This window comes from Phocoena phocoena, chromosome 19 (assembly GCF_963924675.1).
Source record: "Phocoena phocoena chromosome 19, mPhoPho1.1, whole genome shotgun sequence".
Classification (NCBI taxonomy): Eukaryota; Metazoa; Chordata; class Mammalia; order Artiodactyla; family Phocoenidae; genus Phocoena; species Phocoena phocoena.
Genome location: NC_089237.1, coordinates 11,932,009 through 11,940,976, shown reverse-complemented (window position 1 = coordinate 11,940,976; position 8,968 = coordinate 11,932,009). Strand labels below are relative to the sequence as shown.

The window sequence follows — 8,968 nt, the reverse complement described above, 5'->3', positions numbered from 1 at the left end:
CACTGCACCACCAGGGAAGTCCCCTCAGGGAAACTATTAAAACCTCTCAAGTGGTCTTCTGGAACACTGGCTCTGGGAAGGTCCCTCTGGAACCTAGTGGCCGTGCTGTGAGAGCCACAAGCCACAGGGAGGCCACTCGGCCCTATGGTCAGCAGCCGGCCTCTCTTCAGCCCCTTTGTGGGAGCCACGTCCCGGCTCTGTCACCACAGGCCTGAACCCAGCTGCTGGAGCACCTTGGCCAGAGAGACCAGCGTACGGAGGGTGGGGAGGCCTCTGCTCCTGGTCTCCCTGAGCTCCGGCCCTGGGACTGGGCGGCCAGGTAGCACCCCCTTTGGCTCCACCCTCTTGGGGCAGGTCCCCCGGGAGGCCCTGGGCCCTGGGCCAGGGTGGAGGGAGGGCAGCCGCCGAGGAGCCCGGGAACTGAACTGCTTCAGAGCAGCGGGGCCAGAAACGAGGCAGGCCCAGATAAGGGGCAGAGTGACCTGCAAATGGGGTGCCAGAAACAGAGGAAGGAAAGGGGGGCAGAAAAAGAAAGTCTGCAGGCTGCGCGGAGACACACCAAACACCCAGTCATGGAGAGTTAACCCAATCAGGGGCCAAGGGCATCAGAAAGAACTAGAGGAATCGCTCCAATTAACCGTCCGCTCTCAGAGAGGAGGGGACACGGCCATGGTGAGGGAGGGGTGGCTGAGGGAGCAAAGGGCTGGAGGGCGTGGACAGCAGGACACGGACTAGAAACGCCAGGACAGACAGGAAGGTCGAGGCCAGAGAAATGGTCAGAGGTGACTCTGTAACTCAGGCAGAAAATGTCCTCGAAGACACCGCAGAGGCCAAGCAGGGATGGGGAGGAGCTGACGTACAGACCAAGGGCAGCCCTGTGGCTCCAGGAACTGTACCAGGACGACCCCGAGACAAACATCCTGGTTGTCACTGACATTCAGGCCTAAAGAGTCATTTAGGCCTCAACTCAGAACAAGCCTGTCACCCTGAGAGGGTGGGGAATCGGGTCAGTGTTTACAGGGGAGGTGGAATCTGGAAGCTTTCAGAAGCCAAGCTGTGGTTCAGGTCCAAAGGCGACAGGCAGACCCCAGACCTCCAACCCTGCCCAGCCTTTCTGGGAAAGACCATCCACAAATGAAATCCGGGCAGGCGGGTGAAAAGATTGCTGGAGAGGCCAGGGTGGGGGCAGGACCGCCAACCGCCTCCTCCCAGGAGGCCGGGACAGGCTCCCTCGGTCCTGGACACTGGATGGCCCTCCAGGCCTCCAGGGAGGGCGGGGGATTTGGGCATCCTTGAGCAGAATCAAGACCAGAGCTCAGCTGTTACAAACGTGAGGGAGGCAAAACCTCTGTGCAACAAAGATACACAAAACACAGCATTTAGTGTTTAGATTTCGATGATGTAAAGCTATGGCGTGTTACCGAGTCCAAGCTCGTACTGCTTGCCGCGTGACAGGCCAGTAATCGAGAGACAAATTGTTGGGGCAAGGAATAACGGCTTTATTTGGAAAGCCCGCAAACTGAGAAGATGGTGGGCTCGTGCTCCAAAGAACTATCTTTCCTGAGTTAGAATTCAGGCTTCTTTTATACTAAGGGAGGGAGTCAAAGTCAAGCATTTCCTGGTTCAGGAATTAAATGTGTTAATTTCTTCCTCCCTGCAGTCATTCACAGGTGGGCCTGGTCAGGATGTTTCTTGTGAGCTAAACAAAGGTATTTTAGCTTAATGCTCATTACCTGGGAGGCAGGGTTCCCAGAGATGGGCCATTATGTATAATTTAAGCTTATAGGCAACATCCCTTTAGCGATTAACATGTAATAGAATACAAAAGTTCTTCCCTATTACAGTGTGGCTGTGAGGATGGGACACAACGGGATGGGCCGTCCTTAAGGGTCACAGGTGTGGGCAAGGAGAGGGCAGGATCCCCACTCCCATCAGCCCTGAGAAGGGGTCCTCCTGGCCACCGAGCATGGATCGGAGCTCCAGGGACAGACCCCCAGCTTGTAGCACCAGCAGGATGGCAACTTGGCCATGAGGACAAGCTGCACACGCCCCCCAGCCCCTGCTACTGCCAGGCAGTTGGGTGGTCTGGGAAGGCCGCTGCCCAGCCCCTGGAGATGGGGAGGGCAGCTGTGGGGGCCAAGCTCAGAGCAGCCTCCCAGAGGTGGTACTGGGCCTCTGGGTGCTGTGTTGGGTGCTCCTTCCACTGCCTTTTGGTCCTTCCAGCTTGTCAGCAGTTAGGAGGTGGGGGAGAGGGTGGTGTCAGAAGGAGGGGAACCAAACCAAGTGACTCCTTTTTCCCGGTGTTTCCATCATCTTTTGGGAACTAATATCTCTTGTAAAAAATAACTACTTTCCAATGACTGGAGATTCTTCCACCTCACTTCTGTTTTTATTTTTTCTGTTAAATTTAAGCAACGTGGGGAAAATACCTGGTGGCAGTGGTTGTTCTTCTGGGGAGGGGTCAGGGCCCGGGTTTGTCTGGAAGGAAGTAAATTATCCCCAGAAAACCCTGCTGTGTGTGCAAATTTGTATTGTGGTGAACCAACTTGAAACAAATATTTATAAACACGTAGACTGACCATTGGCAGTAACAAGGGAGTAAGGCAGGGAGGACCTGGATGGCGCAGCCATGTCCCTGGGTCGGCTGGTGGAGGCCAGCTCCCTTCCCAGGCTGCCTGCCCTTACCTGCTCCATCTGGCCCTCTGTGCTCCTTTGGGCTGATTTCAAGATTCACGCCTCGTCCCCAGCTGTCCCAAATGCCAGCAGCCTCATTCCAGGATCCAAAATTCTACGAAGGGCTGGTTCAAAGGGCCGGAGCAGGGACTTTCCTGGTGGCGCAGTGGATAAGACTCCGTGCTCCCAGTGCAGGGGACCTGGGTTCTATCCCTGGTCAGGGAACCAGATCCCACATGCATGCCACAACTAGGGATCCTGCAAGCTGTAACTAAGGCCCGGCGCAACCAAATAAATAAATATTTTCTTAAAAGGGGGTGGGCCTGAGCAGGATGGGCACCTGTGAGGAGTGTGTACATCACAAAGATGTCCTCACGTCCCCTCTTGTCCCCAAAGTCCCCAGGGTCCATCATATCAGTGTGGCTCTCTGACCACCTCTGGCTCTGTGGGCGCGGCACCTGCATCCCTCATTTAATGTGTTCCTTGCATCAACCCAATTCTTTTTTCCAAGTTAAATATATTCATCTCCCTTCTAAGCAAAACATGTAATGAACACGAGATTTAACATTTTTATGAAACATTATAAATGATGACATATGGTGTGATCCCATCTTTTTTTAAATAAATTGATTGATTGATGGATTGACTGACTCATTGATTGGCTGTGTTGGGTCTTCGTTGCTGTGTGTGGGCTTTCTCCAGTTGTGGAGAGCGGGGCTACTCTTTGTTGCGGTGCGTGGGCTTCTCACTGCGGTGGCTTCTGTTTGTTGCAGAGCACAGGGTCTAGGTATGCGGGCTGCAGTAGTTGTGGCACGTGGGCTGCAGTAGTTGTGGCTCGCAGGCTTTAGAGTGCTGGCTCAGTAGTTGTGGTGCACAGGCTTAGTTGCTCCGCGGCATGTGGGATCTTCCTGGACCAGGGCTCAAACCTGTGTCCTCTGCATTGGCAGGTGGATTCTTAACCACTGCGCCACCAGAGAAGTCCTGGTATGATCCCATCTTAACGAGAAGTTTTCTTTCTGTGTCATCTACACCCACACCGGCTGATGAGGCATGGATAGACGCAGAAGCATATTTTTTATTTGTTTTGCTCTCTTCTCTCCACCATTCTGTATTGCTTGAATTTTTTTTTAAATTGAAAAAATATGGACCGTTTCACAAATCTGCGTGTCGCCCTTGCACAGGGTCATGCTAATCTCTGTATCATTCCAATTTCACATACGTGCTGCCAGAGGGAGCACCAGACAGCATCACTGAGACACAGTCCGATGTCAGATAAACACAGCTGGATGGTGAAGTGCAAAGGGCAGGCTCTAATCAGCACTACACTCGAGTGGGGACAATTCCAGGGTGAACTGAACTCAATTTCAATTTGTGTGGCGGTGACTGGTGTTTTAGAGTGAGAATGTGGGAACTGGGAGGGGCAGCTTAGTGGAGTCAGGCAGCAGACAGCTAAAGCATGCAGGCGCCTGGACCCTGAGACCCCCATCTGGTTCACGAACAGCGCTTGTCCAAGGTAAGCCTCTGTTTTCCCACAGAGACCCGAGATGCCCGTCCTCAGGCGGGCACTTTAAGGGGGGCTGGAGTCACCCCGGGGACGCGGCTTGAGCTGTCAGAAACCAAGGCTTTCTAGGCCTGATGCAGAAGCAGGCCCAGAGTAACCTGGCTAGAGTTTGGTCAAGGAGCGAAAACCTTGGTTACCACATACCATACAACCCCTCCATTCAAAGTGCACAATTTGGGCTTCCCTGGCGGCGCAGTGGTTAAGAATCTTCCTGCCAATGCAGGGGGCACGGGTTCAAGCCCTGGTCCGGGAAGATCCCACATGCCGCAGAGCAACTGAGCCCGCGAGCTACAACTACTGAGCCTGCCTGCCACAACTACTGAAGCCCACGTACCTAGAGCCCGTGCTCCCCAACAAGATAAGCCACCGCAGTGAGAAGCCCATGCCCCACAAAGAGTAGCCACCGCTCACCACAACTAGAGAAAGCCCGTGCACAGCAACAAAGACCCAACGCAGCCAAAACTAAATAGATTTATTTAAAAAAAAAATAAAGTGCACAATTCAGTGATTTTTAGTATATCCATAGAATTGTGCAACCATCACTATACTCCATTTGGAACATTTTCATGAGTCCAAAAGGAAACCAGTCTCCTTCAGTAGTCACTTCCCACTTCCTCACACCTCATCCCGGCTCCTGGCAACCACTAATCTACTTCCTGTCTCTGGATTTGCCTGATCTGGACACTTCATACAAATGGAATCACATAATAATATGTGGTCTTTAGTGACTGTCTTCTTCCACTCAGCGTAATGTTTTCAAGGTTCATCTATGCTGTAGTGCGTCAGTGTTTCCTTCCTTTTTATGGCCAAATAGTATTGCATTGTACAAAATATACCACATTTTACTTATCTGTTCATCAGGGAACGGACATTTGGGCTGTTGCCACCTTTTCGGTGTTATGAGTAATGCTGTTCTGAAGTTGCCTGTGTGAGTTTCTGTGTGGATGTGTGTTTCTAAGCCCCTGTAGCAACCGGCCCAAACTTGGCCAATAACTACCAGCTTCCCTAATTTCTGCCTCCGCTTCCAGCTCAGGACCAATCAGAGAAAGCCAGGTAGGCTCCCCTAAGCAACCACACAGGTTGCAGCACCTCCAGTTGGCTGCCCACTCGGGGCGCACCTGAGCCCCCCTTTCACTATGAAGCTGTCCCCTCCTCTGCCTGCCTTTGAATCTCTGCCAGCATGCAAGTGATGGGGCTGTCTCCCTGCTAGAGCAAGCCGAGTACACAGCCCCGCTTGTTCTCATTTGCGGGGTCTTCGTTCATTTCTACAAGTTTTATAGTTTCAGCTCTGTGATCCATTTCCAGGCGGTTTGTGCATGTGTGTGGGAGGGGCCAAGTTCATTCTCCACGTGGATGCCCAAAACCATTTGTTGAAAAGACCGTCCTTCCCTGCTGCCTTGTCTTGGCACCCTTGTTGAAACTTCTTGACAACGGATACTCATTGTGTAACTTTTTGTAAACGATCGTCTTTCTTTAAGAAAGAAAGGCGGAGATTGAGTCATGAAATGCTGAACTTGCTTCCCTGCCAGAGTGTGAAATCCATGCTTCCTTACCTGGGGTCAGGTGACCTGCAGGTGGGGCCGGCCCACTGCTTAGCTCACCTTCTCAGGCTGCTTCTGAACCCACAAAAGTGGAGAACTCCCCGGGGAAGGGCCTTGCCCCTGACCTGCCCCAACCTTCCTGCTGCCTCCGGTCTGCCTCGTTTTCTTTCCCCTCTCTGTGCCCCTGTCCAGGAACCTGGGCCTCTGCAGGGCGGGTGGGCAGGCACTGTGCCCGAAGCCCACCCCCATGGCCTACGTGGAAACCTAGCATCCCTTCACTACTCTCTGCACCCCCACCCTGCAGTGCCCCACCCCAAACCAGATGGGGCTCCTCCCCCCACCACACACTGGTCCAGGGAGCGCCACATAAACTGGCTGGGCTGGAAGGAGGCTGGTGAAATGCCAACTTCCCGGCTTGCCCGGGCACTTTCGCAGGCAAGGAAAGAGGATCCCAACGCTCCAAATCAAAGCAGCTTTAAGGACAGAGAATGTGGCCCTGTGTGGTCAACATTTCTGAAACACGCTGCCTTTTCAACTTGCCAGGGGTCCGAGAGAAGCAGCAGCCTGCCCCACGAACGGTCGCGTGCCCTCACCCCTCCTGCTTTACAGTGTGGGCTCTGGGTTCCAACTGCTTCAGCGGGGCTCCAGCCTGAGCGCGGGGGCAGCATCACGCCAGACCCAGGGCGAGGCTCCTTGTGAGACCCCCCCCCCCGCCCACCCACCTGCCCAGGGCTCAGGAAGTCTGGCCCGCACCCCAGCCCCCAACACCGACCATGCGTTTCCAGGCCAGTAGCTGCATCGCGCCCAAACGCTGAGGCGGGACATGCACTCCATACCCTGTACAGTAGCCCAGAAATGTGACCCTAATCCAGATCCATCTGCCGGTTTTAGGAAATTCACAGACGGAGGAAGGAGAGGCAGCTGGATCAAGGACCTGGCTTATCCTGTGAAGAAAGGATGGGGAGGGGAGGCCGGCAATAGATGTGAGTAGGAGACCTCAGCTGGACTGGATTCAAACGAAACCGACTTAACAACATGCATGTGGCAACTGAGAAATCTGATGATGGTAACACCGGCCACTTTGTTTCTTACGTATCAGTTACTATTGCAGTTACGTTAGATTTTCTTCAAGAGCATTTTCAGAGACTTGTGAAGTACTTATCTATAAATGACAGGACATCTGCGATCTGCTTCCAAATAATCCAGGGGTGGGGAAGGGTCTGTGGGGTGTGAACACCTCAACATGAGTCTGATGAGAGCTCACCGCTGAGGCTGGGGTGGGGGCATGTGGGTTTTATTTTTTTGCGGTACAAGGGCCTCTCACTGTTGTGGCCTCTCCCGTTGCGGAGCGCAGGCTCTGCAGCACGTGGGATCTTCCCGGACCGGGGCACGAACCCGTGTCCCCTGCATCGGCAGGCGGACTCTCAACCACTGCGCCACCAGGGAAGCCCTGTTGTTTTTTAAAGTAACAGCTTTGTTGAGATACAGTGGTTATCAGGTTACAGAGCTGTGCAACTATCACCACGACCTAAAATTCTACTTTTTTATCTGCTTGAAATGCTCCACAGTTCTTGCTTCACGGCTAGGGTGCGAGAGGCGTTGATGTCTGAATGAACTGCCCAGGGCATCTGTCCTGTCCCCTGGCTGGGGCAGCAGGAGCCCTGGGGCAGCTTCTACCTGTCCTGGGACATCAAAAGGCCTCAGGATGGTACTCTCACCAGCTCCTGCCCTAGCCTGTCTGTCTGAGGGTCTGCAGCCCATAGAACCAGGGTCTCCCAGGCCCTTCTGGGTTTGCTGGACAATAGGCCAGTGTCCAAAACCCCAGGGCTCTGACTCAAGGGGCACCTCTAGGGAGACCAGCCAGTCCTACTGGGAACTCTTATTCCTAGGGGGTTTGTAGCACCAGATGCTTGCTGGGAAGGGGCAGCCCTGCGGGATCGACAGTGACCTGGATCCAGGACCTCAACACTGACCACCCCTAAATGTGTAGGCCCCGCTCTCGCCCCAGCCATCTGTCCACAGGCCATCCCAGTGTATCCAAGCAGGGCTGCAGCTTCTCCCCTCCTCTGGGCCCTACTCCTCCATAAACCCAAGAGCCCTCCTTGGAGGGTGCAGAGGATGGTCTTGTAGCCTGAGACAGCGAGGCAGACCAGTTAGTGGCCTGGACACAGAAACCAGACCCAGCACTTCACCGTCCTTTATTAACACCCTTGTAGGGCGACGTGGAAGTGCTGGCCACTTGCTGGGGGGCGGGGGGTGTGGCACAGTGGCCAGGTGACTGGGAGAGGCAGACAGATGCAGCTCCCAGCCCATCTGCAGGCTGCTGTGGCAGTGGAACCTGGGCAGTGGCGTTTTGGCTGACCAGCTGCTGGGGACCTTGCAAGTGACTGCTGTGTAGACAGGAGCCCCTGTGGACAAGCCACTCCTGCTCAGGGAGCCAGGAGGGGACACTGCACGCTCCATGAAGACAGCAGCCGCCTGCTGGCACTGAGAGGTTTTGGTGAAACTGATTGTTAAAGCAATGGGGGGGCAGGGGTGTGGGGCACCTGTGGGTCACACCCAGACCCTCCCTCCTGGGTACTCATTCTGCCCTGGCCTGGCAGCTGTGGGTGCGCAGCTACCTTTGAGAACATCATAAAAGCTATGGTCCCTCTCCTGGGATGAAAGTGCAGGCGCACGGGGCATTTGGTGAGCGATGCCGGGGGTCCACACCCCCACTCTATCACCCAGGTCCTCGGTGGAAGCTGCTGGAAGACAGTGCTGGGGGCCCTGGGCTTAGTGAAAGGAAGAGACTACAGGGGCTGGAGACCCCAGACTGCAGAAAGCCTGGACAGCCTGCCCCTCCCAACTCCAGGGTTAACTGCCTACTTGGGGAGAGAGAAAACTGAACCTGGGGCCTAGACACCTCCCTCTGAGGGAGTCACTGGTGTGCAGAGGAGGCCACTGGACATCAGGTGGGGAGAGCCTGGGGTGGGCAGCAGGGGGTGGAGGTGTGGGCAGCAGCTCAGGAGGGGACGATGGTCACTGGGCTGGCCAGGCAGGCTGGGGCGGGGGTCCTGAGCCAGGGAGGAGGGGGTTGGAGCACGGTGGGCAGGTGCTGGGCTCAGGGCAGCGCTCAGCTGCTAACCCTCCAGGACTCTGGAAAAAACTGGGGCAGGGGCCTGGGCATGACCCATCTGCTCCCACGGCCACA

The 8,968-nt window shown here is 54.9% G+C and overlaps 1 non-coding gene across 1 annotated transcript; it reads right to left on the bottom strand.

Moving 5' to 3' along the window:
* Positions 1–3,809: 3,809 nt before the first annotated feature.
* Positions 3,810–3,911, bottom strand: LOC136139558 (U6 spliceosomal RNA). Its single transcript, XR_010657081.1, has one exon. It is a non-coding gene; the product is annotated as a U6 spliceosomal RNA (small nuclear RNA).
* Between the last annotated feature and the right edge of the window lie 5,057 nt (positions 3,912–8,968).